This window comes from Pristiophorus japonicus, chromosome 9 (assembly GCF_044704955.1).
Source record: "Pristiophorus japonicus isolate sPriJap1 chromosome 9, sPriJap1.hap1, whole genome shotgun sequence".
Classification (NCBI taxonomy): domain Eukaryota; kingdom Metazoa; phylum Chordata; class Chondrichthyes; family Pristiophoridae; genus Pristiophorus; species Pristiophorus japonicus.
This window is the reverse complement of record NC_091985.1, coordinates 20,356,824-20,368,176: the sequence shown is the minus strand read 5'-3', so window position 1 is coordinate 20,368,176 and position 11,353 is coordinate 20,356,824. Positions and strand designations below refer to the sequence as shown.

The 11,353-nt window shown below is 52.5% G+C and overlaps 1 protein-coding gene across 6 annotated transcripts in view; it reads left to right on the top strand.

The window, feature by feature from the left end:
* Positions 1–731: 731 nt before the first annotated feature.
* The window catches only part of LOC139272955 (homeobox-containing protein 1-like), a 178,000-nt gene continuing 167,378 nt past the window's right edge, over positions 732–11,353 (top strand). For 5 of the 6 annotated variants that reach the window (XR_011594976.1, XM_070889124.1, XM_070889126.1 and 2 more), the window contains exon 1: positions 732–803. The gene's annotated coding sequence lies outside the window, so the exon portion shown is untranslated. The remainder of the gene's footprint in view (positions 804–11,353) is intronic. The other variant, XM_070889128.1, reaches the window with a different exon arrangement.

The window sequence follows — 11,353 nt, the reverse complement described above, 5'->3', positions numbered from 1 at the left end:
TCACTTTTGGGTATCCTGGTTTCAACAGACATGGTTACATTAGACATTTCACAATCTCTATCATTATTGTTAAGCATAATAAACTTGTTCTTAACCTTACTGACACCTGTATTCATCTCATTAGTCACATTAGTTAAACCAGCATCACAATCTATGGTTACATTGCATACATTTTCATACTTGCACCTTTTAATTGCATCTTTGGCTTTAAAGTCCGTGTACTCAAATAGTTGGAATTTTTTTGGTTACCGGTCTCCTTTAAGGGAGCTTTCAAATCCGATTGACCGCTCGATGTCACATGATGCTCCTCCATGTTGACTCATGGCATGGAGGAGGCCATTTTGAATGCAGGTCTGCTGCTTGGTGTGCTGCAGCCGTTTTGTGGTGCTCTTTTCTTCCACGTTCTTGTGGTGCTGCAGTCATTTTGTGATCTTGCTGCAGGCAGTCTGTGGTGCTCTTTTCTTCCACAGCACCACTTTGCCAGATGTGGACCCAGTTCATCCAATTCCTGCCCAGCAGCGTGGGACCGTCGCCGGCTACAATCCACAGGGGGGGTTTGTGTAACACACCGCCCTGGGAGACCTGGACGTCTACACTGCCAACAATTTGGATTTTATCTTTGGTATAGGTGAGCAGCTTTGCCTGGACAGGAGACAGTTTTGGTCGAGTGGCAGGATTCATCCAAATTTTTTCAAAGGACTTTTGGCTCATCAGACTGGCTTGCCCCTGTGTCAATCTCCATGGAGACTGGGACCCCATCGATGTCCACTTCCATCATCCACGGAGAACTTCCGGTGGAGCAGGTAAAAATTCCATAATCTTCTCCCAGTGTTAGAGCAGCTTTATCGTCATCTGTGTCGGAGCCCCGGTGATTAGCCAACTCATCAGAGACGTGGTGAGTACAGCCTTTTCTGCACATTCTCTGAAGGTGCCCTTTCTCTTTGCAGCCTTTGCATACATAGTCTTTGTAGCAGCACTGGTGGGCCCTGTGGTTTCCTCCACAGCGCCAGCACGGGGCCATCCGGTTTGCCCCAAGTGGCGGACTCAAGGTTGCGGGACTCGGGGTAGCATTTCTGCCTTTAGAAGTGTCCATGCAGTGCACTGCTCTCGCCGGTTTAGAGTCCTGGGTCAGTATTCGCCTGGAGTCGCTGGCTGAAACCATGTAGGCCTGGCTCACTTGAATTGCTTTCTGCAGAGTGACTGTGATGTCAGCCGAGAGCAATTTGTGTAGGAGGCCTTCGTGGCTGATTCCGATGACAAATATGTCCCTTAGTGCTTCATTAAGGTGGTTGCCAAACTCACACGGTGCAGCTAGTCTTCTTAAGTGTGCAGCATACTTGGCAATTTCTTGGCTCTCAGGTCGCCGGTCAGTGTAGAACCGGTGCCTGGCTGTGAGGATGCTTTCTTTTGGTTTTAGTTGTTCCTGTATGATTGTTACAAGTTCCTCATAGCTCTTGGTGGTTGTCTTCTCTGGGGCTATTAAGTCCCTGATGAGACCGTAGATGGTGGGCCCACAACTGCTAAGCAGGATGGCCCTGCGTTTGTTCGGTAGTGTGGCCGGTGTGTCCCCGTCCAGGTCGTTGGCTATAAAGAAGTGTTCCAATCTTTCCACAAAAGCATCCCAATCTTCCCCCCTCTGTAAAATGCTGAAAGTTGCTGAGGTTAGACATGTTGAGCGTACAGTTCGTGATCCCGTATTCCCGTCGCCAGTTGTGGTGTATGTAGGCACCTTTAGTAATGACTCCACGAGGCAGGGTATGGTGCTTTAACTGTGCAGACCTGCAGTCCTTTACTAGCAGCTCCTGAGTGGTGACAACAAGCTGTGTGTTCCTTTTTATACTGGGTTACCTGCCGTGTGCAGACAACCCCTGGGTCTCCAGCAACAGCACCCTCTAGTGTGTGTACAGTACAAGGGTACATTCAATGCTGCATGACAGTGTTACAGACATCACACAGTGAACAGGCATGCCTACACAACAGGAGGGAGGGCGGGAGATAAGAGGAAGGGAGGGAGGAAGATAATAGGGAGGGAGGGAGAGAGGGAGATGAGAGGGAGGGAGACGAGAGGGAGGGAGACGAGAGGGAAGGGGGCAGGGAGATAAGAAGGAGCAAGGAAGGAAGATAGAAAACATAGAAACATAGAAAATAAGAGCAGTAATAGGCCATTCGGCCCTTCGAGTCTGCACCACCATTCAATATAATCATGGCTGATCCTCTATCTCAACACTTTTTCCCCGTACCCCTTGATGCCTTTTGTGTCTAGAAATCTATCTATCTCCCTCTTAAATATATTCAGTGACTTGGCGGCCACAGCCTTCTGTGGTAGAGAATTTCACAGGTTCACCACCCCGACTGAAAACATTTCTCATCAGTCCTAAATTTCCTACCCTGTTCCTGAGACTGTGACCCCTTGTTCTCGACTTCCCAGCCAGGGGAAACATCCTCCCCGCATCTGGTCTGTCCAAAACAGTCAGAATTTTATATGTTTCAAAGAGATCCCCTCTCATTCTTCTAAACTCTAGTGAATACAGGCCTAGTCAACCCAATCTCTCCTCATATGACAGTCCTGCCATCCCAGGAATCAGTCTGGTGAACCTTCGCTACACTCCCTCTATGGCAGGATAGCGGGAGAGAGTGAGACAAGAGGGAGTGAGACAAGAGGGAGTGAGAGAGAGATAAGAGGGAGGGAGATAACCAGTGGGGTGCCGCAGGGATCAGTGCTGGGAACCCATCTATTTACAATCGATATTAACAACTTGGAGGAAGGGACCGAGTGTGACGTTTGCTGACAATACAAAGATGGGAGGAAAAGCAATGTGTGAGGTCACAAAAAATCTGCAAAAGAACATAGACAGGCTAAGTGAATGGGCAAAAATTTGGCAGATGGAGTATAATGTTGCAAAGTGTGAGGTCATGCACTTTGGCAGAAAAAAAAATCAAAGAGCAAGTTATTACTTAAATGGAGAAAGATTGCAAAGTGCTGCAGTACAGCCGGACCTGGGGGTACTTGGGCATGAAACACAAAAGAATAGTATGCAGGTACAGCAAGTAATCAGAAGGCCAATGGAATCCTGGCCTTTATTGCAAAGGGAATGGAGTATAAAAACAGGGTATTGGTGAGGCCACACCTGGAATACTGCGTGCAGTTTTGGTTTTCATATTTAAGAAAGGATATACTTGCTTTGGACGCAATTCAGAAAAGGTTCACAAGGTTGATTCCGGAGATGAGGGGGTTAACTTATGAGGAAAGGTTGAGTAGGTTGGGCCTCTACTCATTGGAATTCAGAAGAATGAGAGGTGATCTTATCAAAACATATAAGATTATGAGGGGGATTGACAGGGTGGATGCAGAGAGGATGTTTCCATTGATAGGGGGAGACTAGAACTAGAGGGCATAATCTTAGAATAAGGGGCCACCCATTTAAATCTGAGACGAGAAGAAATTTCTTCTCTGAGGGTTGTGGATCTGTGGAATTCGCTGCCTCAGAGAGCTGTGTAAACTGGGACTTTGAATAAATTTAAGACAGAAATAGACAGTTTCTTAAACGATAAGGGGTTATGGGGTTATGGAGAGCCGGCAGGGAAGTGGACCTGAGTCCATGATTGGATCAGCCATGATCGTATTAAATGGTGGAGCAGGCTCGAGGGGCCATATGGCCTTCTCCTATTTCTTATGTAATGAGGGAGGGAGATACGAGAGAGAGAGAGAGAGAGAGAGAGAGAGAGAGAGAGAGAGAGAGAGAGAGAGAGAGAGAGAGAGAGAGAGAGTTGGAAGGGAGGGAGTTGGAAGGGAGGGAGTTGGAAGGGAGGGAGTTGGAAGGGAGGGAGTTGGAAGGGAGGGAGTTGGAAGGGAGGGAGTTGGAAGGGAGGGAGTTGGAAGGGAGGGAGGGAGAGAGTTGGAAGGGAGGGAGGGAGAGAGTTGGAAGGGAGGGAGGGAGAGAGTTGGAAGGGAGGGAGGGAGGGAGAGGGATGGAAGGGAGGGGGATGGAAGGGGGAGAGGGATGGAAGGGAGGGAGGTGGAAGGGAGGGAGGGAGAGAGATGGAAGGGAGGGAGGGAGGGAGAGAGATGGAAGGAAGGGAGGGAGGGAAGGAGAGAGATGGAAGGAAGGGAGGGAGGGAGGGAGAGATGGAAGGGAGGGAGGGAGGGAGAGAGATGGAAGGGAGAGAGGGAGAGAGATGGAAGGGAGGGAGGGAGAGAGATGGAAGGGAGGGAGGGAGAGAGATGGAAGGGAGGGAGGGAGAGAGATGGAAGGGAGGGAGGGAGAGAGATGGAAGGGAGGGAGGGAGAGAGATGGAAGGGAGGGAGGGAGAGAGATGGAAGGGAGGGAGGGAGAGAGATGGAAGGGAGGGAGGGAGAGAGATGGAAGGGAGGGAGGGAGAGAGATGGAAGGGAGGGAGGGAGAGAGATGGAAGGGAGGGAGGGAGAGAGATGGAAGGGAGGGAGGGAGAGAGATGGAAGGGAGGGAGGGAGAGAGATGGAAGGGAGGGAGGGAGAGGGAGAGAGATGGGAGGGAGGGAAGGAGAGAGATGGGAGGGAGGGAGGGAGGGAGGGAGAGAGATGGGAGGGAGGGAGGGAGGGAGAGAGATGGAAGGGAGGGAGGGAGAGAGATGGAAGGGAGGGAGGGAGAGAGATGGAAGGGAGGGAGGGAGAGAGATGGAAGGGAGGGAGGGAGAGAGATGGAAGGGAGGGAGGGAGAGAGATGGAAGGGAGGGAGGGAGAGAGATGGAAGGGAGGGAGGGAGATGGAAGGGAGGGAGGGAGTGAGGGAGAGAGATGGAAGGGAGGGAGGGAGAGAGATGGAAGGGAGGGAGGGAGGGAGAGAGATGGAAGGGAGGGAGAGATGGAAGGGAGGGAGAGATGGAAGGGAGGGAGGGAGGGAGAGAGATGGAAGGGAGCGGAGGGAGAGAGATGGGAGGGAGGGAGAGAGATGGAAAGGAGGGAGATGGGAGGGAGGGAGGGAGGGAGGGAGATGGAAGGGAGGGAGATGGACAAGAGGGAGGGATAAAAGAGGGAGAGAGAGGAGGGAGGGAGAGAAAGGAAGTCTTGGATTTACATAGTGCCTGAGGGAGAGAGAAGAGGGAGGGAGGGATGGAGGGAGAGATAGGGAGGGAGGGAGATATAACGATGGAGGAGAGAGAGCTAGATAGGGAGGAAGGGAGTGAGCAGGAGGGACTGATAGGGAGGGAGGAAAGGATAGGGAGAGAGGGAAAGAGGATGGGAGTGAGGGATAGGGATGGAGGTAGAGATGTATAGGGAGGAGGGAGGAAAGGGATAGGAGAGGGGGATGGAAGGGGAGGAGTGGGGGAGGGATATGAAGGGAGGGGAGGGATATGAGGGGAGGGGGATGGATAGGGGGTGAGCGGAAGGGAAAGTGGGAAGGGGAGGGGAGGGAAGGGAGATGGTGAGGAGAGGGACAGAGAGGAGAGGGATGTGGGAGCAGGGATAGGGATGGACGGGAGGGGAAGGGAGCGAGGGGCGGAGGGGATGGGGAGGAGAGAAGAGTGATGGAGAGAAATGGGAGAGAAGAGTGATGAAGAGAAATGGGAGAGAAGAGGGAGGGAAGAAGGAGGAAAGGAATGGGGGGGGGAAAGAGAGAAGAGGGAATAGGGAGAAAAGGGTGCGTGAGAGAGAAGAGGCAGGGAGGGGAGAGAGAAGAGGCAGGGAGGGGAGAGAGAAGAGGCAGGGAGGGGAGAGAGAAGAGGCAGGGAGGGGAGAGAGGGGGAATGAGGGAGAGATGGGTAAGGAGAAAGGGATAGGGTGAGAGGGAGGGAGAGAGGGAGAATCATAGAAATTTACAGCACGGAAGGAGGGCATTTCGGCCCATCGTGTCCCGCCAGCCGACCAAGAGCTATCCAGCCTAATCCCACTTTCCAGCTCGGTCCGCAGCTCTGTAGGCTATAGTACTTCAGGTGCACATCCAAGTAGTTTTTAAATGTGGTGAGGGTTACTGCCTCTACCACCACTTTAGGCAGAGTTCCAGACCCGCACCACCCTCTAGGTGAAGACATTTCCCCTCATATCTCCTCCAAACCTCTTACCAATGACTTTAAATCAATGTCCCCTGGTTGTTGACCCCTCTGCCAAGGGGATAGGGATATTTAGGCCCCTCATAATTTTATGCACCTCATTAAGGTCTCTCCTCAGCCTCCAAGGAAAACAAAGGGAGGGAAGGAGAGAAGGGGGTGGGAGGGCAGAAGAGGTAGAGAGGGGGAGAGAAAAGAGGGAGGCAAGAGGGAGGAGGGAGAGTGAGAGAGAGAGGGAGGAAGGGGGAAAAGCGAGATGGAGAGAGAAGGGAGGAAGGGAGAGATCAAGAGAGGAGGGAGAGAGAAGGAGAGAGAGAAGCGTGAGGGAGAGAGCGAGAGAGAAGCGTGAGGGAGAGAGCGAGAGAGAAGCGTGAGGGAGAGAGCGAGAGAGAAGCGTGAGGGAGAGAGCGAGAGAGAAGCGTGAGGGAGAGAGCGAGAGAGAAGCGTGAGGGAGAGAGCGAGAGAGAAGCGTGAGGGAGAGAGCGAGAGAGAAGCGTGAGGGAGAGAGCGAGAGAGAAGCGTGAGGGAGAGAGCGAGAGAGAAGCGTGAGGGAGAGAGCGAGAGAGAAGCGTGAGGGAGAGAGCGAGAGAGAAGCGTGAGGGAGAGAGCGAGAGAGAAGCGTGAGGGAGAGAGCGAGAGAGAAGCGTGAGGGAGAGAGCGAGAGAGAAGCGTGAGGGAGAGAGCGAGAGAGAAGCGTGAGGGAGAGAGCGAGAGAGAAGCGTGAGGGAGAGAGCGAGAGAGAAGCGTGAGGGAGAGAGCGAGAGAGAAGCGTGAGGGAGAGAGCGAGAGAGAAGCGTGAGGGAGAGAGCGAGAGAGAAGCGTGAGGGAGAGAGCGAGAGAGAAGCGTGAGGGAGAGAGCGAGAGAGAAGCGTGAGGGAGAGAGCGAGAGAGAAGCGTGAGGGAGAGAGCGAGAGAGAAGCGTGAGGGAGAGAGCGAGAGAGAAGCGTGAGGGAGAGAGAGAGAGAGAAGCGAGAGGGAGAGAGCGAGAGAGAAGCGTGAGGGAGAGAGCGTGGGAGAAGCGTGAGGGAGAGAGCGAGAAGAGCGAGGGAGAGAGCGAGAAGAGGGAGGGAGAGCGAGAAGAGGGAGGGAGAGCGAGAAGAGGGAGGGAGAGCGAGAAGAGGGAGGGAGAGCGAGAAGAGGGAGGGAGAGCGAGAAGAGGGAGGGAGAGCGAGAAGACGGAGGGAGAGCGAGAAGACGGAGGGAGAGCGAGAAGAGGGAGAGAAGCAGGATGGAGAGAGCGAAGAGAGAGCGAGAGAGAGCAGAGTGAGCGAGAGAAGAGTGAGTGAGCGAGCGAGAGAAGAGTGAGCGAGCGAGCGAAAGAGTGAGCGAGCGAGAGAAGAGTGAGCGAGCGAGCGAGCGAGAGGGAGTGAGAGAGAGAAAGAGGGGGTGAGAGAGAGAGAGAGAGAGAGAGAGGGAGTGAGAGAGAGAGAGAGAGAAGAGGGAGAGAGAGTGTGAAGAGGGAGGGAGAGTGTGAAGAGGGAGGGAGAGTGTGAAGAGGGATGGGCAGAGGAGGGAGGGGGAAAGAAAAAGGGAAAGAGGGAGGCAGGAGGGAGAGAGGGGGAGAGGGAGGGATCGAGAAAAGAGGGAGTGAGAGAGAGAGAGAGAAGAGGGAGGGGGGGAGAGAGAGAGAGAGAGAGAGAGAGAGAGAGAGCAGAGGGAGGGAAAGAGAGAGCAAGAGAGAAGAGGGAGGGAGAGGGAGAGCGAGAAGAGGGAGGGAGAGCGAGAGCAAGCGAGAAGAGGGAGGGAGAGCGAGAGCAAGCGAGAAGAGGGAGGGAGAGCGAGAGCGAGAAGAGGGAGGTAGAGATAAGAGGGAGGTAGAGAGAAGAGAGAGGTAGAGAGAAAGAGAGAGGTAGAGAGAAAGAGGGAGGGAGGGAGAGAGAAAGAGGGAGGGAGGGGGAGAGAAAGAGGGAGGGAGGGGGAGAGAAAGAGGGAGGGAGGGGAGAGAAAGAGGGAGGGAGGGGAGAGAAAGAGGGAGGGAGGGGAGAGAAAGAGGGAGGGAGGGGAGAGAAAGAGGGAGGGAGGGGAGAGAAAGAGGGAGGGAGGGGAGAGAAAGAGGGAGGGAGGGGGAGAGAAAGAGGGAGGGAGGGGAGAGAAAGAGGGAGGGAGGGGAGAGAAAGAGGGAGGGAGGGGAGAGAAAGAGGGAGGGAGGGGAGAGAAAGAGGGAGGGAGGGGAGAGAAAGAGGGAGGGAGGGGAGAGAAAGAGGGAGGGAGGGGAGAGAAAGAGGGAGGGAGGGGAGAGAAAGAGGGAGGGAGGGGAGAGAAAGAGGGAGGGAGGGGAGAGAAAGAGGGAGGGAGGGGAGAGAAAGAGGGAGGGAGGGGAGAGAAAGAGGGAGGGAGGGGAGAGAAAGAGGGAGGGAGGGGAGAGAAAGAGGGAGGGAGGGGAGAGAAAGAGGGAGGGAGAGAGAAAGAGGGAGGGAGAGAGAAGAGGGAGGGGGAGAGAAGAGGGAGGGGGAGAGGGATGGGGAAAGGAGGGAGAGAGAAAGAAAAAGGGAAAGAGGGAGGCAGGAGGGCGAGGTGGGAGAGGGAGGGATCGAGAAAAGAGGGAGGGAGAGAGAGAGAGGAGAGAGAGGAAGAGGGAGGGAGAGAGAGAGAGAGAGAGAGAGAAAGAGGGAGGGGAGAGAAAGAAGAGGGAGGGAGGGGAGAGAAAGAAGAGGGAGGGAGGGGAGAGAAAGAAGAGGGAGGGAGGGGAGAGAAAGAAGAGGGAGGGAGGGGAGAGAAGAGGGCAGGGAGTGAAAAAAAGGAGGGGAGAGAGAAGAGGGAGACACAGACAGCAAGGGTGGAGGTGGCAGAAAGACAGACAGACAGCAGGAGGAGACAGACAGATAGCGGAGGGAGGAGGGGGGGGGGAGGGGCAGGGAAGAGGCAAGAGTGGCAGGCAGCAGAAAGCAGGGGAGAGACTGACAGACAGACAGACAGCAGGGGAGAGACAGACAGACAGACAGAAAGCAGGGGAGAGACTGACAGACAGACAGACAGCAGGGGAGAGACAGACAGACAGACAGCAGGGGAGAGACAGACAGACAGACAGAAAGCAGGGGAGAGACTGACAGACAGACACAGCAGGGGAGAGACAGACAGACAGACAGCAGGGGAGAGACAGACAGACAGACAGAAAGCAGGGGAGAGACTGACAGACAGACAGACAGCAGGGGAGAGACAGACAGACAGACAGCAGGGGAGAGACAGACAGACAGACAGCAGGGGAGACACAGACAGACAGACAGCAGGGGAGACACAGACAGACAGACAGCAGGGGAGACACAGACAGCAAGGGTGGGGGTGGCAGAAAGACAGACAGACAGCAGGAGGAGACAGACAGATAGCGGAGGGAGGGAGGGGGGGGGGGAGGGGCAGGGAAGAGGCAAGAGTGGCAGGCAGCAGAAAGCATCTGCGCACATTGTGTCAATCACTTTGGCGTTCCAGGTGCCCGTCCACTACTACATGCCAAGCTTTCTCTTCACCAACCGCTTAATCCATGTCCTCATACGAGAAGCTTGGCAAATTGGCTGACCCCCTGCTACCCACCCTTCCCTCCAACATAATCTTTGACAGGTCACTGCAGGTCGGATATCTCTCTCTCTCTCTCTCTCTCTCCATGCAGCTGTTGGGGTCAGTAAGAGACTCACTGACCCCCATCTCTGTAGAAAAAAGTGGCGGATTCCCTTTTGTGCCATAAATCTATTTCACGGCTTAGTCCTGGATCGATACGCTGGAGGAAGCCCTTCTGTTGCAAGCATAGGAGTTTTGAACCATATTCAAGGCTGAGATAGATAGATGTTTGGACTCTAGGGGAATCAACAGATATGGGGATCGGGTGGGAAAGTGGAATTGAGGTCGAAGATCAGCCATGATCTTATTGAATGGCGGAGCAGGCTTCAAGGGCCATATGGCCTACTCCTGCTCCTATTTCTTCTGTTCAACAATTGGAACCGATAACTTTGAGATCTTGAGCCATGGAAAGGCAAAACACTGCATTTGGGGGCACCAAAAGCATCTCCTACTGGTTAGCCTATTATTCAAGTTGTTAGATAGAGTGCGCTAGATTCCCAGGTGAGTCCTCCAACAACACAGTATCATCCGTTAAAAGGAGCATCATAATAGTTTCAGAAATGAGTGGAACAAGTTCAACATTTACGATGCCACCCAACGCTTCATTGATGAAGACATCAAATAGGATGGGAGACTGTGGACAACCTTGCCTCTCTTTTTTTTGTACAGAGATGGTTTTCCATGAGTCTCTTAACTCGCCCTGATCTTGGAGATCGAGGACACATCCCAGATAACATCCAAGATCAAAGACAGAGACTGGAGAAGCTGCGGTTGTTCACCTGAGAGTAGAGAAAGAGAGAGGAGATTTGATAGAGATGTTCAAAATCATGAACGGTCTTGATAGAGTCAATAAGCCAAAACTGTTTCCAATGGCAGAGGGTCGGTAATTGGCAAAAGAACCAGAGGTGACGTGCAGAAACATTTTTTTATGCAGCGAGTTATGATGATCTGAAACGCACTGCCTGAAAGGATGGTGAAAGCAAATTCAGTAATAGACTTCAAAAGGGAATTGGATAAATACTTCAAGGGAAAAAACTTGGACTATAGGAATGAGCAGGGGGAGTGGGACTAATTGGATAGCTCTACCAAAGGGACAGGCACAATGTGCTTAATGGACTCCTGCATTGTATCATTCTATGATTTGGTCACATCATCCCATAGACTCCAGTGTCTGCATGAGGTACGAGGGTGAAAGCCTTATGAAAAATCAATCAAAGCAACATAACCAGGTTTCCTCTGAACCGCAGGCATTTCTGCAATCTTGAATAAAGCCACAACCTTTTACCGAATGCTCACAAGAGCAGAATTCAGCTGATTCCTTGCTGATTACACATGGAAATGATAGGCTGGAAAAGACCGTTTATTTAAAAAGAGAGAAAGGGATAGACCGAGTAATTATAGGCCAGTCAGCTTAATCTTGGCGGTGGGAAAATTATTGGAAAAAATTCTGAGGGACAGGATAAATCTTCATTTAGAAAGATACGCAATAATCAAGGACAATCAGCACGGATTTGTTAAGGGAAAGTCGTGTCTGACTAACTTGATTGAATTTTTTGAGGAGGTAACAAGGAGGGTCAATGAGGATTGTGTGTGTAATGTAGTGTATATGGATTTTAGCAAGGCTTTTGATAAGGTCACACATGGCAGACTGATCACAAAAGTAAAAGTGGCAAGTTGGATCCAAAATTGGCTCAGAGGTAGGAAGCAAAAGGTAATGGTCGATGGGTGTTTTTGTGACTGAAAGGCTGTTTCCAGTGGGGTTTCACAGGGCTCTGTACTAG